The 23,027-nt window shown below is 37.8% G+C and overlaps 1 long non-coding RNA gene across 5 annotated transcripts; it reads left to right on the top strand.

Annotated features, from left to right (window-relative positions):
• The first annotated feature begins 11,204 nt into the window (after positions 1-11,204).
• LOC139975706 (uncharacterized) lies at positions 11,205-20,159 on the top strand. 5 transcript variants are annotated; one of them, XR_011795849.1, is made up of 7 exons: positions 11,205-11,885; positions 12,286-12,392; positions 13,149-13,370; positions 14,625-16,884; positions 17,441-18,030; positions 18,917-19,132; positions 19,842-20,159. It is a non-coding gene; the product is annotated as an uncharacterized lncRNA (long non-coding RNA). The 5 variants fall into 5 exon arrangements; XR_011795852.1 differs by having other exon boundaries at positions 11,207-12,392; positions 14,625-16,236; positions 16,770-16,884; XR_011795848.1 differs by having other exon boundaries at positions 11,205-12,392.
• Positions 20,160-23,027: the final 2,868 nt, after the last annotated feature.

Raw genomic sequence — 23,027 nt, 5'->3', positions numbered from 1 at the left:
ACAGCTAAGGATAATGGTTTATATCAAGTTGACAGGGAGATGAGTTATATGGGGGAGCTCTATCTAATTATTCTAATTATTTCTATGCCATTTTTTGTTTTCGCCCTCGATGTTTAGCAGTACTACTTCAGCATAACAATATTAAAATGAAACTTTCAATCATTTTTAGAGAGATCTTGTTTGTTAACAAATTTAAATTGATTTCGATCAATAATGTTTACAGGTGGACTAAAAGATAACAAAATGTCTAATATCTGAAGAACAAGTACGGTTATATGCAGTGACATGTCGGAGAAATGGCAAAGAAATAAAGGGCTTCAATTTTAAGACAGTGGCAATGAATCATCTAATCAAAGAAAAGTTTGACTGCCTGGTTAATAATTATGTGATTTTCAAATACAGCCGTTGATGTCGCAAATATTACGTTTTTTCGAAGTATTTTAGTGACATGAAAGAATAACAGTCACTTACAAAATGTATTCTGTGATGTCGCTTGTAAATGAAAAGTGATATATCTATAATATGTAATATTAATCTATGACTTGAACAGTATCTAATCATAGTCGAAAGAACCGGTTTTGATCAATGCTTCCATCTTCTGACATCTGTCATCTTATTTAGACATCCTCAAGTGCTGGGATAATCTCCCGAAAACTTGAAGAGTGAGACTTGTAATTTGCCTCAGAGGTACCCATTTGAGAAAGTAAGTGAATACAGTGAAAGTGAAAGGAAATAAAGTGAAGGTTTGTAGCTGGAATAGAAAAATATAGGTGGTGAATGTACTACAAAAAAAAATCAACCGTGAATATTCGCGGAAGTTCGAGTCACTCCAAGATTAATGTATGTCGTCCATTTACAGAGTTTTCGACAATTGACAATTCATAATCATGGATGTTAAATATGAATGTTAGAGACTGACTTCAGTGAGCTTGCGGCATTGCTAAGTCGAGAAGGCTTCTTCGCGAGTTCCTGCTTGCAGGAGGATCTAAAATACATACATACATAACCCATGCTATTTTTTTCTCAAAGAAATCTCAAATGTCCTATACTGGCACTCTCATCAAATAGCTTCCCCCTGACACTAAAGTCAACCAGCCGATACTCATATATAGTACAGGTGTCCCCAGTAGTTACTGTACTAGCTATGTGTTTGAAGTAACGGAGGTACGGTACCGCTTGTTCATACCTCTCTTTACATAACGCGAATTCGAGAACGAAGAAAGGCCATCTTCGGGTATACCAATAGGCCTACTTATAACAAAAAAAAGACTGGACGCGATTTCCTTTTCGAATCGCGTATTTAAAAACTCGCACTGAATGGTTGGTACGGCAATTACTGGTCATGTCCCACAACCGTTCATCACTAATTACTAAATTAAAAAAAAAATATATTGGGTAGATCAAACAGTATGTTAATTGATTGAGGTGACAAAGGGCTGCTACAAAAGTTTAAAAGGAGAACATGTAGAAAAGATGTCCCCAGCGAGCATGTAATAGAAGAGAATCAAAGGAGTCATAATTGAATAAAAGGAAGAAATAACAATTCTTTGAATGCAAATATGACCTCGCCCAGGTCTGTAAGCCAGAAAAAAAGACAAGTAAAACAGAAAAGGAAACGTTTAATAGTTAGATAACGGCAGAGGTTGGTAACAAATTCTAAAGTTAGATATAGTTTGTACATAATTGAGAGGACCACTCTAATAGTCTGACTTTTGACAGAATTAATACAACACATACGAGGCTGTATGCTAATAATTCTAACTTAGTGGGGTATGTACGTTAAACGGTGCATCCATCGGTTCGAAACCGATTGTTGTGGGTTTAACTTTACTGTGCTGTTACGTAATCCAAAACGTCACATCACGTCCTAAAACTCACTAAAAACCACACCTTATCAGTGCAGTAACTAAAACTATCATCAACAAACAATTACTCCACACCAACCAAAACACTGAATTGAATACAAAAGTAAAAGCGTTCGGCACCCCTCCCCCCTTCCCCTCCTACCACAGACCCTCCATTCCCACTAAGCCCGAATCCGAGCAAACAGGTCTGGAAGAGCCGACAAACCGATCGTAATTGTTTATGCTTTTTACGTGCAAAGAAAACGGACACGGACCAAAGGTCAACAAAACCAAAAACAATCCCAGTCTGTTAAACCCTAGGTTCTCAACCTTTTTCTATCCAGGGACCCCTTGAGATAAACTGAAATATTTGGAGGACCCCCGGACAGTGACCACCGGCCTGGGGGAGGGGTATAAGGGGAGGGGTGTCCCTCTTTTGAATTTTTTTCAATATTTGAGGGTTAGATGCGAAATGGTGCATTATTTTGTGACTTTTGAAGTAAATTTATGTTCAAGAATTTATGTTTAGAAATGCATTTTTCTGGGCCTGGAATGCAGTTTTCCTAGACCTGCAAGTATTGCTAGGCATAGGCCTACTTGGAAATTCTAACTTTTAAATTATATATTTCCCAATTTAATTTTAATTTGGAAGCGATGAGTTGTCAGATACAAACTGGTTGATTCTGCATGAGGTCAGGAGAATTATGGGTTTTCTTTGTCAGAGATAGCTGCAAATGGCACCGTTTTTTGTGTCAAATCCAAGTTAGTTATAACTTTTCCTCCACCAAAGCCTTATAACTACCGCGCTTCGCTGTGTCAACAGTGAGCAACGCATCATAGTTATTGCTCTGCATATTAGGATGTATAGTGTGCAGTTAAGTTGTACACAACACTCGGGTGGCATGTTATCCATACCTCACCGAATGAATACCAATGAGAAACTATATTACTTGTTTTCATCGGGGGAACGCACGATTCAACATTTATCGACTACTGACGATACGGTCTGATCATCAGGGTCCGACGTATTGACGGCTAGCCTATCCTAGATTTCTAGAGGCATACATACTTCTTCCTTCGACTATATCTCTCATTCCATTTTTCACGAACTTCTTCGGCTTTCGCGGACCCTTATTTTTTTCACGGACCCCTATTTTTTCACGGACCCCCTGCGGACCCCTTTGACCTCACGGACCCCCAAATAAATTTCACGGACCCCCTAGGGGTCCGCGGACCCCAGGTTGAGTAACCTGGTGTTAAACAACCACCAAAACCCAACCGAAATCCCACAAACAGAAACCTCTCACCAACCCACAAACGTATACAATGCAGCGTTCAACGTAACGTGAAAAGGACACGGACCAAAAGGCCAACAAAACCAAAACAACAAAGCTCTACAAACCGGCCCCAAAAAGCTAACTCCAAACCACAATTGTTTGTAATTTTACTGTGGGCTACGCCATCTCATTCATCACCAAGCAATCTTGCAATGACCAATCATCGATACTGAAAAATATTCTTCTCGATACAATGAAATAACGACACGATGTTTGATATCCAGTAATGGAGATCTTAGCCAAAAGACCGAGAAGCGATTCTATTCATAAGTTGGCATTTTGACGACGAATACCAACGTGATCAGTTGTTGTGTTGCACGTAACTGGACAACACGAGAAATGTTGTATTTTCACTATTTGTCGGGTTATACTAACACAGTTAGTTTGCAACTCGTCTGTTCCATCAGGACCACCGTAACTATATTATTTGTTTGCATTTTTATATAATTTGCGACAGATATCTGTCAATGAAAGTTGGTCAGGTGTTTAAGGTCATTCAAATGCCAAGAAATATACAAGAGCGAGAGATGAAGATCCACTGGAAAAAAAATTGTCATCTGTAATATATGATATGATAACAATAGAATACTTGATTTGAAATGTAGAACTGTATACACAGAAATATTATCAATGGCCGAATAAGAATATTGATTACTACATGAACAGTTAAACACTAGTTATTTTAATAAGTGTATAGGAGACGAACCCCTACTATACAAGAACATTTAAGAACGCATTGTCAATAAACTCTTTATCACCTTATGAAATAGGGGGTAAGAATTTAATAATGGTGCTTTTTACGTGCAAAGAAAAACGGACACGGACCAAAGGTCAACAAAACCAAAACAATCCCAGTCTGTTAAACAACCACCATAAACCCAACTGAAAACCCACAAACAGAAATCTCTCACTCACCCACAAATGTATACAATGTAGCGTTCAACGTGACATGAAAAGGACACGGACCCAAAGGCCAACAGAACCAAAACAATAAAGCTCTACAAACCAGCCCCAAAAAGCCAACTCCAAACCACAAACAGAACCCCCCAACCCATATTATGTAACGACCACACAACCCCACCCCCCCACCCCCCACACACACACCTGACAACTAACCCACTCCGAAACTTCATCCGGGGTACGCCGTCCCGATGGTAGACAACAGGCCTGCGCATTACCTGCGAAGTTTTCCCAATATGGGTCTTTTCAAGCCCCTAACAGTATTCCCCCTTTTCTTACGAGGGAGCAGAGTTCTTAACTCCTCGTCAACCTTGATCAAGCGGACCTCCCTGTCAGGAACAGGAGGTCCACTAGCGACCATCGTGTCCGGTATAGCGGAAGCGGTTGCGGGTAGGGTGGAAGGGCCGCTCGAGTCAATGAGATCAGTGGCCTGTTTCGTCTCATCAAACCAATCGGAGGACTCCTTAGCCACAACTAATAATGCTGTACTGGAGTCCTCCATTGGCGAGTCAGAATCTGGGCCACTTAATGTCTCTTGGGCCGGTTGACTCGGGGCCCGACTAATATCACCGATAGCGGGCGTAGCTACAGGTAAACCAGTACAAGCGGCATCCTGCTCCGCTAGTACCATCTCTGCCGTTTTGTCCTGCTCTGCCTCAGTGGGCAGGCTGACGGTCTCGGCAAGTTCGATCAAGGACGAGGTGGGACACGAAAGGAGCAACGAAGCCTCCACCGGGCGCTAGTGTCGGACACTGGGGCGATAAGAGGTGCATCAGGTGTTACGGTGTGAAAGGCCGGGACGGGGACCTCTTCAACCAAGCTCGTAGCCACTCTCGCGGCGTATGAGCGGTCTGGGCATAAACGAGCGACATGGCCCGTTTTCCCACACGAGTTACCTACGATATCCCCTTTACACTCGGCCAGGGTATGCCCAACCTGTAAACAGCGACTGCATCGCTTGTTCGGGCACAACCTGGCCTCATGCCCTTCCAGCTCACACCTCCAACAAGTGCGAGGCTGGCCCGGGTATGCAATGTGGGCCCTGTGCCCATTAGCCTACACGGTAGAGGGGATATCGGACTTGAGTTGTACTCTAACTCGTCTGGCCCCGGTCTTTACACCTTACATTCAAGGAATTCCGGCTCCTCGTAGCCGGTTACTTTCCCAAAACGCCCCAGTGTCCGCACAACAGTCTGTTCAGACATGTCCAGAGGGAGATGAAGGACTGTCACCCACACCGAACTGTCATACGGTGTGACCTTCAGTCCCTCAACTCCCTCCAACACATGGACGCCTCGGACGCGGGCAGCCTCCGAGGTAAACCGTACATCAAAACAATTCCTACCCCGGAGAGGTTTACGCTGAAGCGCGTCAACCTCTCCAGGGACCTTTAAACCAACAGAACGCAAAACTGTAAAAAACTTGTCCGGGGACGACCTTAGCCTCCCTCGAAAAACTCAACAATACGATTTTGCTGTCACGGCGAGCCGCCATGACAGCTAGGGGTGTGGCAAAGCCACGCACTTATACAAAACCAAAACGAAACAAACCCAAAACACACAAACTACACTAAAACAAACTGCAAACTAATGAAGGCCAACGTAAAAACACAAAGGTTTGGTCAACGAAAGGTGGAGAGCAGCCGAAAACACGTCCGCACTCCACGAGAACATATAAGTATAAGAATTTAATAATTCATTTGTTTTGTAGTGGTACAGCGCCATCTGAGACTAAATACTAATGAGTACCGGTAACTAGTTTCAGTTTTAATTAGTAGTAACGTATGGATTAGCATAAATATCTTTGTTCGATAAAACTAAATAGTTACAAAGATATCACATGTGACTTTACGATACGGATGATGCAGTGATACCCACCCCCTCTTACCGCTCACGCAACGAAGATATACAAGTCCAAAATTACCCGAAGATTTACATAAATATATGTAGATATGTTTCGAATTGGTTTAAAAATATTTAGCACACTAATATTGTATGATCTACTTTGATTGAAGTTTTTTCGCGAAGGAATTAATCGATAACATCGCACAGTGATAGTTTCGTACAGGGTGCATCACACATGTGCTGTAGGCCCATTTGTATAATAACTGTGCACACAGTTCAGTGACGGTAATATATCATACTGTGCATTATACTTTTTTTTTGCGTATATTCATTCAAGACTCGTGAACTCGCGTCGTGAGGTTGATTTAAGTGTAGGCTTACCCATTCCACGAAACGAATTCCGAATTCAATAGAACGGCTCACGAATTTTGGATAACATAAACACGAACCCAATAGAATGTAGAGTATGTATCATTAGTGCTTTTTATGTGACCCGCCCTGCGGAATCCAAAACGTCACGGCCAAACGGCACTACCCAACCATCCCATTCTAACAAACAAAAACTCAAGTCAAGCGAGCCAAAAAAGTAAATACGCCCACCGACCTGCAGAGGCAGACCCCCAACCACCCATTCAATGAAAATCGTCTTCAACCTGATAGTGAATGTCACACTTCACCGCCTCCAGGAGTGCCTGCCAACTGGCAAATTTTCCCTTATTAAACACTTTATCGCATCTATCTCTCCAAATTATTTTTTCCCTTCAAAATAGCACAAACACAAGTATGTATGTATCATAAGTAAGGTCAACATGTCATTCAAACATTAAAAGTAATGTAAGGGCGTTTGAAGGAAAACCCCGTAACTAGATTTAATTAAGTGTCAGTGTAAAACTCAGTGTATGTCTTCGAACATAGAAGCGATGGCCATTATTGATGCTGACGTAACGAGGAAGCTAATTTTCCTTAGCACGGCATGTAATCCACAGCGTTGTTGGATCATACCACTGTGTTATTGATTTATTAGAAAATAACACTAGGCAACCAACATAATGATGTACTAAATTTGGAGAAACTACCGATCTTATTGGATAATACACATGGAATTTCATGACTAAAATATTTCAAGATGGCTAAAATTGCATGCTTAAAACGCCTGACGGGTAATGTGGTCCACAAATGGATATTGGGAAAATCTATGGAGTCTCAGTTTGAAAATTGCAGTCTTATTTTGAGTAATGATCGGTCTCAAATATGTGTGGTAAGTACTACTCCTTCAGTGTTGAACCGAGTTGAGTGAAATATAATTTATTTAAATATCACCACTTGACCATGTTGCATATCTTTTATAAGCTTAAGATACAAAACATGTTTGAACTGCATGTTAAAATAAAATTCTAAAATTTGTCAATTTCGGTATATCACCACAGACATCAGCAGACTACATCAGCAAAAATGGCTTAAACATTATTAAAACTAAAGTTTCAAATGAATTCACTGTGACGTAACTATAGGGATATCCTTTCATTAGCATCCTGATCAGTTTCATTTTGTATTCAATTGAAATCACCCACACGTGTGCGAATGTGCAGGCAGTACTTGAGAACGACTCTCTGTTTTGATTGATAAACAGCGCTCATCGCTTTGCAGACATTTGCGAACAGTTTTGCATTGACTGCGGTTACTACATAAATCATAATTACTGTTTATAATTGTAACTCTACCGCAATATATCGATATGGATTTTTTGTCTACTTTATATTATTCTTTTATTTTTCTTATCACGTTGTCTTTTTCTGAGGACATTGGATGTGATTATCACTGTAAAAATGGACCTATAGTAAATTCAACAGACTGTTATGCGGTTGAAGGCTGTGACTTTTCATTTCCAAGTATTTCATTTTCATATGTATATATATATATACTTAGATTACATTTGAATTTTACCGAACTGGCTACCGATGATGCTGTTCCTCGAGCTCCCTTTCTTTATTCTGGTACGTTCCGGTGGAATGAACACCATACTTATGATCGCTATCTTTTCCAAGTTGAATACCTGCTCTGGCATCCATTGGGGGAGTGTGACGATTTTTCGTTCCGAATCCGAGACATTCAACCGGGAGATGCTGGAACATATCATATTAACCTAACAGAGATTTACTATGACGGGACTGACAGTCCAATCCTCTTACAACACACATACCGTCTGTTTGGTAAGCTGCCCCATGGATATCATAGATTTTCCGGAGCTAGACTATTGGATGAAAGTAGGAAAGACAAATGGCAATGACATGGACAATTTTATCTTCCCTTTGATTCAATCTCGATGAATTATGTTATCGTAGTATTTGAATGCTATCCGTGAAGAATGAAATTAATTTAGAGTTAGCGAAATCGTTCTGTTTAAATACGCATGTGAATTTCCATGGGGTACATATTGGGGGGAAGAGAGTTGCACTGGAAAGAAAGAATAATGCATAGCTCATATTGAATTAATATATTGTAAGATGAGGCTTACTGAGTAAGCCGTTAAATTAGTGGTCCTTTAAATTCATATCACTGCTTCTCTGTAAACCTCATATATTCCTCAAGTCGGTTCACAGAGAAGCCCGATATGAAAAACTTACATTTAGCTCTGCAAAATATGTAATATATACTTTCATGTCGTCTTTAGAACAAGCTATGTACCATGTATTTTGTTAATTAATTAATTTTTATTATCCATGAACTTTTATCCTCCTTGTTGAGTCATAAAAGGTCAATAAAGACTATATTTGATTTTACTTAGGCCTAACATAAATGAGGTAATATATCTACAACTTGTCAAGAATAAAAGACAATTGTCATGAAGGAATGTCTCAGGAGAGAGAAAGCGAGAGAGAGAAAGTGAATTTGACGAGTAATTATTAAAATATAGAAATATATTCATTTAAAAGGATATACAAGGCTCTCAATGCTATGCTATTGGTATGCTATTTTCAGCCATGCGCAATTGAAGTTAAAGATACGCATGCGTTAAAAGTATGCTTTCAAGGATAATTATACATGTAGAGTATTACAAACATACAGTTACGGGCGCAAGTCTCCGACGCGAGGGAACTTTAAAAGTTGTTAAGATGGAAGGATTTTTTGTTTCTTCGTTCTTTGTTCTTGGCATCTCTCTGGGATCATGTTATTGTGACGTCACTGATTGTAATTCTCACTGCATAGATAGAGAAGCAGTACTTCCAAAAGAATGTTACGCTTTTGTAGGATGTGACTTCTCGTTCCCGGATATTCATATTAATGAAGACTACATTATATTATATATGTATAAACTTTATATACATGTATACGGTTTACGAGTGGCAATGAACTTTACCAGTCGTACTACCGGAGAAGTTTTTTCTAAAGGAATCTTCTCATACAACGGAATACAGCGACGACTGAATCAGACAGTAAATCGATATTTATTTCAAGTTATGCTAGAATATCTGTCGTACTACGGCACTAATGTTACTAAGGCTGATTTTTCGTTCTCCATCTTAAACCTTCAACGAGAGGATGCTGGTACTTATCATCTGCAATTGACTGATGATGGCCCTCCGTATACTCTTTACTCTCATCACACCTATCATCTCTTTACAGTCTACCAGCCTTCTACACCTCTTGTTTGTCAAGGCCCCTCCTCATCCCCTTCTGGTTCCTACCACGTAACTATATCTTGTTCAATAACAAACGGGTTTCCACCGATAAATCTGGAAATGATTGAGCCCGACGGCTGTGATTTTCAGAAACATTACACAGATGATAACGGTATTCAAGAGCTTTCTATTAACGTCATGTCTTGTGATCAGAACTCAACCGTTGGATGCATCGCTACTCAGGAACAGCTGGAGTTCTTTTCTACACCGCAGTATTCTGGCCGATGTGAGTTTAACATCTCTAAAAGTAATCCAGGTGAGTTTTTTGTCATTTTTATTATCAACCGTGTACGCAAATGCTATGAAAGAGAAAAGTGTCTATTCATCATTTGTATAGCCATCGGTTAACATATAAATATACCCCACCCCAAGAAGAAAAGAATTGTTCAAATTTAACAAACTATCCAAGCCCAATTTCTGAATACTAAACCGCACCAACAGAAGCTTTTACTTTTATAACTGCTTATTCCCCGTTAATGTTGAAGTATCCAATTTTAATCCAAAATGACTTTAAGCTCAGCGTTTCCTTGCACGCGTTGCTCCGAAGTCGGTGGGCTGGTGGGTATGGTTAAGGGACTTCTTGTTTTTGATCCCAAGCTCCATTTTACAGGCGCCTCCTGATATTCCTGTCCTGTCATTGCCAGGTTCATTTTTGCAAACGTTCAACGCTAACGTACAAAAACACGTGAACTTTCTTCAAGTGATATTTATTGATAAGTACAGTGATACAAAGAAGCCTTGTTATGTTGTTTAATAGTCTTCAATTTTAAGAAAAGGAGACCTGCACGCAGTTGTGGATATAGCTACATTAGAACATGTGATAGTTATAACCATGGAAGACGGCACCATTGCATGATTCACATAAGGTTTTGACCTTAGAGCCTCAAGTAGTTTGAAGAAAATATTAGAATAAAATAAAACTGTTAGCAAACAGCTTATCCACTAGAGAGCCTGTGTGGGAGCATGTGTAAAAGTAAGTTGGCCTGACGTTCGATTCTAGCAGGATCTTCTTCAAAGGCCTAATGACAAGTATTCGGACAAATATTAGGACAAATATAAGGAAATACTTATAACCTTTGTGTGGTGACCTAGTTGAGGCAGCATATTTTTGTAATTAAAAGTGGACTGTTGTTTCCGTTTTGGTGTATGTCGAATGGGTGAAGATGTAGTGTGGGCTGATGGTAGATTTAAATAGTGGAATAAGCGACATTGCTTGCCCTACGTTCACTATGTGAAACATTCTGTCATATTCAGTTCACATCCGTTTTTTTTTTAAGAGAACCAACGACATCTCTGCACAACCTTGTCATTGTGACATTCACTTTTCAGGTTGAAGGCGATTTTCGTTTCATTTTTTTAAGATTTCACGCAGTATTTCATTGAAATATAAATGAGATTTCGTTTCATTAACATTTAAAAGTTACGTACAGCGTCAGAGAATTATTTCGCATAACCATCGTTTGGTTTATATTTACCTGTATATACACACACACATTACTGTCATATAGTCATATAGTTTGCAAATGGAAACTATGAAGAGATAACTCGTACATTTGTTATCATCATCCATTCTCTGAGAGTAACAAATGGTAAGCTGAACATTGAAAGGATAAGCGAGAAAAATAAACATTGGTTCTTTACCTTCTACAATCCACACTCCGAAGGCAGATTAACAGGAATTGAGAAATACTTATATTATTTCACTGAATACTGTGACCAAAGTATTTTATTTTCCTGTGTTAACACTTCCGTGCATGCGCACGATCCTTAACCTCTTCTAGAATACCTTCTGTCTACTATTGGTTTCTATCGAAAGAAGACTTCACTGCAAAGTTAGTCGGCGGTCGTTATAAAGCACAGCGTAAACATTGTTAAAGACGACACTGCAGAGTTAGACAGCGGTGTTCGTAACGTACATGATAATCATTGTTAACAAATGGAGATTTTACAATTTTTTATTTTATTTGTCGTAATGTCCCAGTAAATGTCATTGTCTGAGTGTATCGATTGTAATTTTAATTGTCAAGATGGACCAGCTATCAGATTGACAGGTTTTTATTCTGTTGTAGGATGTGACTTTGCCTTCTGAGATATTTCCTTTTCATATAAATATGAATTATATATATATACTACGATTTCAGTTGAACTTCACTGAGATGGCCCACATCGGAGTGACATCTGCCCGTACTTTTGCTGAAACTGAGCTGTTATGGTCAAATGGTGAGCATATAGTAAATCAATATTTATTTTAATTACTCACTTGAAAATTATTCATCGCATTTTTATGATTTGGGTTTTACAGTTCTAAACCTCCAACCAGAAGATGCTGGAACTTACCATGTGCCATGGGTCGATTATGATCATAATATTATACATGCTACTCTCCTGCAGCATACTTACCGTCTGTTTACAGTTTATCATCCTCCTTCACCTCACCTTTGTGACATGAAAACTCTTACTTCAGAATAATAATTTTTACTTTGAACTGACATGTTCAAGACCAGACAAATATATCCAGTTGTAGAGTTGCTTGTTATTGAAAAGAGGGAAATTTGAGAAACACTATTATTCACTTAAAGGTAACATTTAATGTGTTTAAAATTTATATTACTTCGTGTAGTGGTAATTCAACAGTTGGCTTTGTTGCTACTCGGGGACACTTGGACTTCATGTCCATCACCAGTTACTCTAATAGTTGTGCTTGGGAAGTTCCAAAGACATATCCAGGTAAGACAAACTGTTATCTGCTTCAAGCGTTTCTAGGTCACCGGTGCTTTCAATGTATTATTCATACCTCGTTCATGTTTTTAGTGGCAAAACACGTGCTTTTATATAAACAGGCAGGAGTGGGCTGGGGATAATACCAAAACTATTGGCTCAGTAAAATGGGTTGCAGTCATAAATTGCTTAACACTCTTTAAATTATATTTCGTGGGAGAGTGATACTTTTGGCATCCTGGTTGGAATACTTTCTCCGTCGATAGGGCTGGTAATAGTACCTCATAAACTTGAAGGCTACTTTAAGTTTTAAATTTATGCACACTCCTCGTCGGCTTACAAAAGAGACGGTGTCTTGTAATGTTGTTGTTCGTTTTTCATGCAGTCCACAACTTAGTATCACGCACAAAATCAATTCCGTCTCATTAAATATATGAAAAGTATTCTAAGGTCAAGGTTGCCTTGCCTCACAACATTTTCGTATTTCAGTGTTTTTATCCCCCACAGACTCAAGTATCAAATACGTTTACTATCGATGTACGCATAAACAGTGAATTCCTAACAAGATAATTATTAAAGTACAGTAAAACGCTCTCAGGTGTTTCTACTTATCATATATCATAGACTGATGATAACTCGCGTATACACTTTACTCTCATCACATCTAACAACTCTTAACATTATACCAGCCTTCTACACCTTATTTGTCAAGGCCTCTCCTCATCTCCATCCTATAACACGTCGCTCTATCTTGTTCAATAACAGACGGGTTTCCACCGATAAATCTGGAAATAATCCAATGCGAGGGCTGTGATTATCAGAAACATTACACAGCTAATAACGGACTAAAGAGCTTTTAGTCTACGTTACTTATTGTGATCAGAACTCAACCATTGGATGCATCTGTACCCAGGAACAGTTGAAGTCCCTTTCTACATCACAGTGTGCTGACAGATGTGAATTTAACATTCTCCAGAACCGATCAAGGTAAGTCATTACTTTAAGTCATTACGTTATTTGAACGGGAAAATGTATCTTAAAGAAAACAAGACAGCGACATTCTTTATGAAAATTTCTAGTTCAGTATTTGCATATTTTATTGCTGTAACATTCATTAGTGTAATATTAACACTAACATTATAACTGGTATTTTGTGTCACGAATATAAGTTTAATGTTATAACGATCAATGAATACAATCATCACATAATAAACACCTTTGAATTCAAAGTTAATAAAGTTGATATAAACTGTAAAAGATTATTGCAAAGAATGGTTATAAAGGTCATTCGTGAGAAAATGTACTTGCCACTTTTTTTTAAACTTACCATGCTTTCAATTGTGAAAGTAAAACATAGAAGTGTAATTTCTCTTCTGTTTTTCCTACATACAGGCTAACGATTTGAATAGTTGCTTTGATTCGTGAAAAAAATCACTTCCTTAATTGCTTTGTTTTTAATCTTTCAATGTCAAACAATGTTCAATAACGAAACAAAGCACACACTATTTTTATGATACTCTCATTAATAAGTTTAGTGATTAACGACTGTCTCGGATAAACAGAGATTTTTGTTGTTGTAGGGATTCTTTTCAACACATTCCAGACAGCTCGGTAGTTACGAAAGGAATAACAATAAAATAAGTATGTTTATGCCATTGCGAGTTTCGCAGTGGCTGTTAAATGCATTTAAAAACTTAAACCCTTATGCGGAGGAAGAAAGTATTGTGTTTTTTAATTTGTGCCAAATATAACTTCTTCTCTTGATAGGTCATCAACTACTTCAAAATAAGATCAACGTTGCTGTTATTACATCACATTTAAAAAATAATGATTTATTTGATAGTAATACTATTTTTGAAACCATTAAATAAGTGCTATAGCATATATACTTGTGCTTAAGACATCTATTTAAGTTATATATTTTTTTTTCAATGCCATTATTTATTTAAATTCTATTAACAATGTGGTTGATTAGGTTGGATAAGTAAAATTATAATTATAATTTAAAGTTTGTTTGTGTACCGTGACATGTAGTCATTACAGAATACAGAACAGAATTTAAAAAAAGAGAAAACGGTCGAAATGGACTGGAGAAATCACAATCTATAAATTTGTTAATAAAAACAACTACACTCCGTTCAGATTCTGTAACTGGAAAATATTCATGCCTGACGACAAACAACAGTTCATCATATTTTTCTAAAAAGCGCTTCTTTTTTTACTCTCATTCTCCCATTACAGCGCCCTCTAAACCCGGGGCACGTATCCTCCCTTGTCCCCCCCAGATACGCCACTGGCATGTCGTGCCTTTGATCAGCCCAAACGGCTGCGTAAGCTGAAAGTGAGAAACAGGCGTCAAGAAGTTTCAAAATATTGTTTTACTGATTTAATTGAACTATGGGTGTATTGTAGACACCTCTCTGATGTAACAGAGGTTCACAAGAAATAGTGTCATGTTTAATGGACTTTCGATTTGCTTGTGTAATAAACACAACTTAAATTGTGAACATTTCCAATGCCAGTTATGAGAAAAAAAGACTTTCAATATATTTAAAATGAGTATGCTCTGAATTATGAAAGTAAAACCAGGAAGCAGATTAGGTGTCTATTTTACCTTTCCTACGAAAACAAGTTACCCAAAACTGTTTCGACCAAGAAATGAAATCACTTCCTTCATTTATTCTACACAAGATCAAACAATATTCGAAAAAGAAACAATGAATATTCACCTGACTTTTTTATCATTGAATCGAATATAAAAGACAAAACTATAACTATGCTGAACTAATATTTAAATTGTTAAATGAAAATGAATGGCAACCACCATTTCAAAATTAAGTGTATCATACGACAAGATAATCAGAGAAGACTAAATGATAGCATTTATCATATAATATATCTTTAAAAACCGATCCTTATGGTTGAATACTGACATTTGACAATTACAAGTATTTTCCGTCGTTATGTATATTATAGTTAAGGGTTTGTAAACGTCTCGGTGGTTCTGGAAATATCATTTTTAGTAATTGTGCTAGACAATATAGACAATCGTTTGGTGTTGAAATGTTTTTCTTTTTTCATCATTTCTGATCATATTTTGCTTTAAGAGACTTTTCTTGGTATCGTCTGGCTAGCCATTAAGGTCAAAGAGATTTCAAATTATTGATTATTCCGTAGGACAGAATGAGTATTCTTCACGATTCATGCCGTTACTTCTTCCCTCGGTCCTGTACATATCCTTTTGAGTGCTTTCTGATTTTGTGATATTAGTTTTTTTTTTATTGATTCAAGATATAGTGTAGGTGTTTAAAAGGTTGTGGATCTCTTCCTACTGGTGTTTGGGACAATGTGATGTCGTGTTTTAAAGAACGAGTTTACGCTGTAACCAAGCAAAGTTCATTATTTTATGTTTTAGCGCTGTTTGCGTTCATAATTAGTTATTTGGGTTTTGCTTTTATCATATTGTTTTCAAAGATTCTGGATGTATCGTTTGTATTTGTGATTCAAATTCATGTAGCGTATTGCGGTCTGGATAGATTGCTTAGTATTTGTCAATCTATATGCATTGTTTCATAATGGTGTTTAAATTAGTTAAATTAATTTTACAGATGATCAGTATGCGGTAGGCGCATTATTTACAGATATGCTATAGAAAGCAGGATCAACTTTCAAAAGCATGACCCAACTACCAGCGGTAGAACTCATCTTATATCAATTCTCCGTAATGATCACCGATTCCCTTGACTGTAGGTTCATATTTCATCGGGCACTTCGCGGACCTCTCATGAAGTAACCTCGTGGTACCTTCAACACTCATTTTATTGAAGTTATAACAAAGACAATCTTCTCATTGGTAAGGTGTACAGGTTACTCGCCGTAAGTGTCCTCTGATATCCGCCGTATAGCACTTATCCACCCTAGCATTTCACTCTGTGCTAACCAAAACGCCTCGTTTTACCTGGAATAGCTACGGTTTTAAGAATCTACTTTAAATAAAAGTTAACTTACGGTGGTTGACAGATAAGATAAACTTCAAATCTTAGTAAGAGGATCTTCAGGAAAAAAGTCAGACTACAAAACCGTGACAGATTAAAGCACAAATATCAAGCATCCCACTTGCTTTTGTTTTGTTACTTATGATTTCATTGAACTGAAATACACAGCAATTTTGGTGAATTTATCGCGAAAAGAAAAGAACGAACGTTTCTTCACAATTCTACGCACTTTTTTTCTTCCATTGAAGTAGAGTAAAAAGAGAGTAATAAATATAATGACTGTAATACTATATGAGGGTGTACATCTAGGTAGTCTACAGTCAACCAACACTTGTGTATTCAGAAGAATATGTATAATATTATGTTCTCTTTTTCCACATGACACGCACAGCCACGACGACATACATCCCCACGTTGACACACACTATACGATCCGCCTACTGGTTCACCAACTCCTCCGGCCCAAACGCCATCCCCTGGCTACGCTGATATTAAATGCTTCAAACGTGGGTCTCCATTACGTCCTACTCATCTTTATCTTACTTTTCTGGTCTTTAATATTTTGTATGTCTCTATTAAAATCACACAGAAGTCTCTGCGATGTGTGGTTTGTCTATTTCCCAGCCTAATGACGCTTATACATTCAGCATTCAGCGGATCTAATTCACTTGAAATGGTTGGCTTAGGTTCTACGAACTGTCTTTTGTATCACAAATTTACACCATATTAGAACAATATAGGTAATAATATAAAGTGTAATCATTTAAATAAATATCATTTATTCAAAGTAGAGAGCGAGGGCAACTCACACGCAAACACCTCATGAACATGATCAAGGCATGCTCAATAAATGCGTATTGAACAGGCTTTAAATGTTTTCATGTTGGTGTTACAGTGTCACATATTTTGTGTTCAAAGATATGTAACGGGTGAGATGAACAAGCACTTCGTACTGATTGATAAGCGATCTAACTGTGTTTCATCTCGAAGAACCTTAATCATGTTACTGCTTGTCGAACTATTAATTATATTTCTTTCTTTCTTTCTTTTTCCTCGTTGAAGCATTCATCATCTTTCTTCGGGATCGGCAATATGACATCGGTGAGCTTACTTAAGAGTCAAGAACTGTAGAAGACTTGCTCTAATTTAAGTTCTATATCGATCTCAGTGGATATTGTTATCACAGCAGCTGATTCATAAGTGTTCACCACTTCACTGAAAAAGTAAACTAGTCAATATTGCCACGGACTAACGTTAAATTAGTTTGTAACGTTAGTCAATGCACACGGACTAGCAAAAATCTTCGTTTCATCACTGCTTCTTAGTCATTTTACACTGACTAAGGAAAATATAATCGCAGCTTAGTCGGTGGCGACGGACTAAGGTATTTTAACCCATGGACTAAGAACGACACGGACACCCGATTTACGCCATAGTCGTAGCTTAGTCGGTGTCGACGGACTAATGTATTTTAACCCAATTCGATTCAATTCACTTTCGAAACCGAGAGGCAACGGCAGCTTGCTGGGCTTGGCATAGTTTCATACGATCACTCTTAGCAACTTTCAACCGTAAATCACCCAAGAAGGTCTTTAGAAGAATGGAGGTATTAACTGCCATCATCGGCCTACCTGTTATTACTTTTATTGAAGGTAAAATTAAAGTTAATTGTTAGGCCACTGGCACTAGTACTGTATTATGGTTAGTGTTACGCTACGCAGTACGTGTAACCGTTGTTACGCTGGCGTTTCGCAATACACAAGTGCAATGACAGTGAGTAGCCTATAGGCTTCTACTGGGTACTGTAGTGCATTCTCAACACTAAAGTGTGCATTCAAAACACTAATTAACAATGTGTTATGTATGTATTGGGCTAGATTGAGCAGTGGCACATAATCTTCTAATTTATTCCCAAACAAATGCTGGGACTATAAGTCTCAATAGTTTATTTGAAGTCTATACTCATTTGGTAAAGATTTCCTGTAATTTCCCATGTGAATCTAAATCGGTAGGCTATGTGATATTGAATAAGCAAGGCTAGACCTTCAAACTTACAGTCACAGTAGGCTGAACAAATTATGTTGGCTAGTCACCGGTATTATATACTACAGTACTACTAGTAAAACTAAATCAAAACGACCGAAAGACAAACTTAGTGTAACAAAGTACTGATTCTTCTCTAGCCTAGGTCTAAACAGGCTTCTTATGTGAGCAAGCAAAATAACAACTAAAAACGATTAAGCCTATAAATAAATTGGCTCAGTGCATTTGTGTTTCTAAAATTTTATATTGTTATAGATCATAAAACAAACAAAGATTTAGCCCATGTTTTATTATCTCTGTATTCTGGGCATTTGATTCTGGTTGCAATGGTGATGACACTCTGGTTCAAATGTTCAGCTTTATACAGTCTGCTTCAAACTTTGGGATTGTTTTTTGAGACTATAGTGGAAGCAAATCTCACATAACTTTGTAGTGACAACTTTCTTTAATTTTTTTTTTTCAAATGATGAATACTTTGCTGTTTCTTTTTTCCAGGAAGAATTGAAAAGCCAAATATCCAAGTCAAGGGTGAGGTTTCCTGTGAAGTACGACACTAGTGTGGAGGCAACAACAGAAGAGGAGAACTGTGTTATATATGGCTTAAACACTTGTTTTAAGATGATATATTGGTACCCTTCGCAGAACTAAAGAGTTTATCCGATAGTCCAAAAAGCAAAGGAACAAGTACCATAGAGAAAAGAAGATGGAAGAGTGAGTTTAACTATTGTACCCAACTGTTTAATGATATTAAAGATACTTTTCATAACCTGTTTTAAAAAAAAACAGTCTTGTATATCATTTAGCAATTTAGCAATAGCAATTTTAAAGTCACCTAATAGCTAACCTATATCAGCTTTCATGGTAACCACATCAAAGTAAGTACACTGTGTCAGGAATGGCCCCAAGAGCAACAAATGGCCATCGCCAGTAATTATTGGTAGTGGGGTACCCCTGCCAGTGATCAATAATTGACCCCTCACGGCTGACCTAGGTCAGCTCATGAGGTAACCACTCGAAACCTACTTTAAAATTGCTCTCCCAGCCACACCCACCACAGCCGGTTTGCCAGTCGTCTGGTTTCATATACAGGAATGCACTGTGAACATTGTGATGTACAAGGCAATTGGTTACCTTCCCAGCTAACCAAACCCTCTGGGCTCCCGGTCTATTGGGATCATTATTAACATGATTAACATGATTATTAAGCTTTGAAAAATAACTTGGTGTTATGCTGTGCAAAGCTAATAATTATTTGGTAAAGCTGCTATTCCTGGCTTATAATTTGAGGGACCTAGATTTAAATGTATACCTACCAATTTGTTATAACATTTTAATGTAAATGTATGTTTATGATAATGTGAGTTATCATGTGCTATATCTGTATCTGTGCTTACACGTATATCATATTTTCTGTTCACAGGTCAATAATGGTGCAGATTTTTCTGAAGACAAGTGGGAGGCCATTTCTAGTTAAGAGAAAACTCTTTTTCGCGAAGACTTAACTGGTGTCGATTTGGGGTACCATTTTAAAACGAAAGTCGTAAGGAACTCTTGCCCAAGATTCAACTTTGCATTATTGTGCAGCACTGTTTGATCCATTAACTTGTCTTAACTTTGTTGGAATAAAATGATATTTTCAGATTTTTGTTTACAGTGATTTTTTCTTCATCTGTCGAAAGTCAGCTTTTGTAGACATCAGAAGTTTTATCAGAAATAAATATTGCCAACGTACACATTATTTGTGTTTCTTCTGCTCTCTTTTCTTTCAGTGATTCTAGTCAGTGAAACTAGTCGGGTTTAATTCTTTCAGTGATTCTAGTCAGTGCAACTGGTCAGTCGATACCGACTAAGAAAGGTTAGTCGGGAGAGGCACCATCAATTCCTCAGATTGCACAATTTTCCATAAGGATGCTGCCAACATACCCACCGCCTACATGGGAGGCATCGACCGAAGGGCAATCCATTTCCTTTAGAAAAAAACATGGATTCGCCTCAATTAATAGTTTGATATCGCTTACGAGGCACACGGGAACATGAAATGAAACCATCTTTGTGAGGCAGCAGCTTTTCTTGAGAGATTATGTTGGGGTAGAAAGTGATATTATAATACATGAGAGGGCCAACTCAACTGGCTGACCAACTTTGAAAATAAGAACGTTGTAAAAGAGCAGGAATTTGTGAAGACGTGACTGTTGTAAAATAACAATATTGCTTAAAGTTAGCGACGTTAAAACATTATTAATATTCTTTTAAGATGGTATAAAACGATCAATCAAACGAAATGGAAGATAGAAGGTTGGTTACAGTAGGAAATATAGGAGGGGGTAACATTCCATTTTTCACACAACATACAATAAGTCGTTTAACTCGATGAAGCAAGAAATAATATAGATCCTTTTATTCAAAGATATTTAAAAGATACTGTGAAACATGCCGTCGAATTTGTTCATTACATCTTCCTATAAGTAACTGTGAGGTATTAAAAAGAAATGTTAAAATACTAATAGAAATCAACAACGTGTATAATCAATGTCTTTAAATACGCATATTATAATAAGATTGGCCAATGGTAAGGAGAGCATGTTACTTATCGTTCACAAATATTAGGTACTTGTTTTGGGTACGTGAAAACTATCTTTAATTAACTTTGTAAGAATAGCACAACGGACCTTACTTTAATGTCAAAATACAAGCATCATTTCACATTTAGGAGCTCAAAGACAGATTGTCATTTAGAAACAAGAGATAACTTTCTCTTGAATGTGAGGGCGACATTTCAGTTTCATAGACCTTATTTAAAAAAGCTAGAGCCCTTGCAATGATTTTTATCTATAAGAATCGAATATAAATGTCTTTGGCAATGCTTCCATCGCCTGGTAACATCTTGGTGCTGGGATAATCTCCCGAAAACGTACGACAAGTATGGAATGTGTTTTTCGAGTCTCAGACATACCGTCTGGGGCGGTGGATTAATACACTAGTCCCTCAACCGCCAAGGTTTTTAGTTGCGTAAAATGAATAGAAAAGTAAAGGTGGTGAAAAGAGTAAACAAATTTGGACGGCGAATATTTGCCCATAAGAATGAACCGTAATGACTGTCATCTCTTATACTCCTATATCTCATCAAAATGGCAGCCCCCGACACTGAATTCAACCCATATGTCTCCTAAATAGAACAATTGTTCACTAAAGTAATCCATGTTTGCTGAAAGTCATTTCCATACACACAGTATGGAAATACCATTAGGGGATTAGTGCATTGGATATGCAGCGTTAACCTTCCCCTCGCCACCGTCGGAACTGTGTAGAAAGGAGTGGATGAGACGAATCGACGGTAACTTAAAATAACAACCTGATTAATTCAGATAATCAACCCGGTATCCCTTCAGTTACACAAACAAAAGATAGTCGCTAGTTTTGGTCAATTTGTACTGCGGTATTGACCGTTAAAACTCAGTACAATTCAAGTTTTTAATCTAATTCAATTTAATTTCAATCACTTAATCAATAAAAACGAAGACATAAGCTTACTCAAAAGAGAGAACATGAATATAGATAAAAATAAATTAATAAAATTATGCAGGGTACATCAAATTATATGGTAATTGATTGAGGTGACTAGGGCTGCTGAGAAAGATTAAAGGAAAAATGTAGAGGAGAATAAAAAAATGAAGAAGAAATAAAGTATTCTTTGAATGCAAAAATGACCTCGCCCCGTCCATCCTACCTACATCACCTACGGCAGTGCAAACCACGCTACAGCGAGCCAGAAAAAAATTAACTACTATAGTATACTATCTTATGTACATAATAAGGGGACCAGACTAATAGCTTTCAGATATTAGGAACTAAGAAACATCGTAAGATATCCAAAATGTGTTCATCATGAACGACTTTGGTCAGAACTATCGCAACTCATACGAGGCCAAGCTTCCCGGCCTATATGCTGATATCCTCACTTAGGGAGTATTTACGTAATATGGTACTCCCAGTGGTTCGGAACCGATTGTTATTGGTTGTAACTTTACTGTGCTGCTTACGTGATCCGCCCAGAGGAATTGAAAACGTCACGGCTTAAATGCTTTCAACACCAAACCCTACCCGTACTTTAACTAAACTATCAGCAACAAACAATTACCACATACATCCAACTGAACCCCCCACCCCCCCCTTGGTCACACCGAACTGAACACGAATCATCTACAAAAGTAAAAACGGTCGGACCGTCCGTAGGCCTCTATTACCCAAAACAGAATAACAACGGCCCTTGGAAACAGGTCTCGACAAGCCGACAAACTGATTATAACTGGTTGTTATTTTACTGCAGGCTACGCCATCTCATTCACCGCCAAGCAATCTTGCAATTAGTTTTGTTAAATTGAACAATCATCGATACCGAACCATATTCTTCTCGATACAGGCGAATTGTACACACCTCGACAAATTAGTATATGTCTGCCTAGTTGACAAGCTATTCTATGCATACTTTGTAAGAAAAGTCACCCAGGAGAGAACCTGGGCACGAAAACCAAACTACCAAACTACCGAACGACTGATCAGCTCTCAACCCCAGTCCCCTTGCATCGAGACTGACTGTGTGATCATC

This window comes from Apostichopus japonicus, chromosome 11 (assembly GCF_037975245.1).
Source record: "Apostichopus japonicus isolate 1M-3 chromosome 11, ASM3797524v1, whole genome shotgun sequence".
Taxonomy (NCBI): domain Eukaryota; kingdom Metazoa; phylum Echinodermata; class Holothuroidea; order Aspidochirotida; family Stichopodidae; genus Apostichopus; species Apostichopus japonicus.
This window is presented reverse-complemented; position numbering and strand designations above follow the sequence as displayed.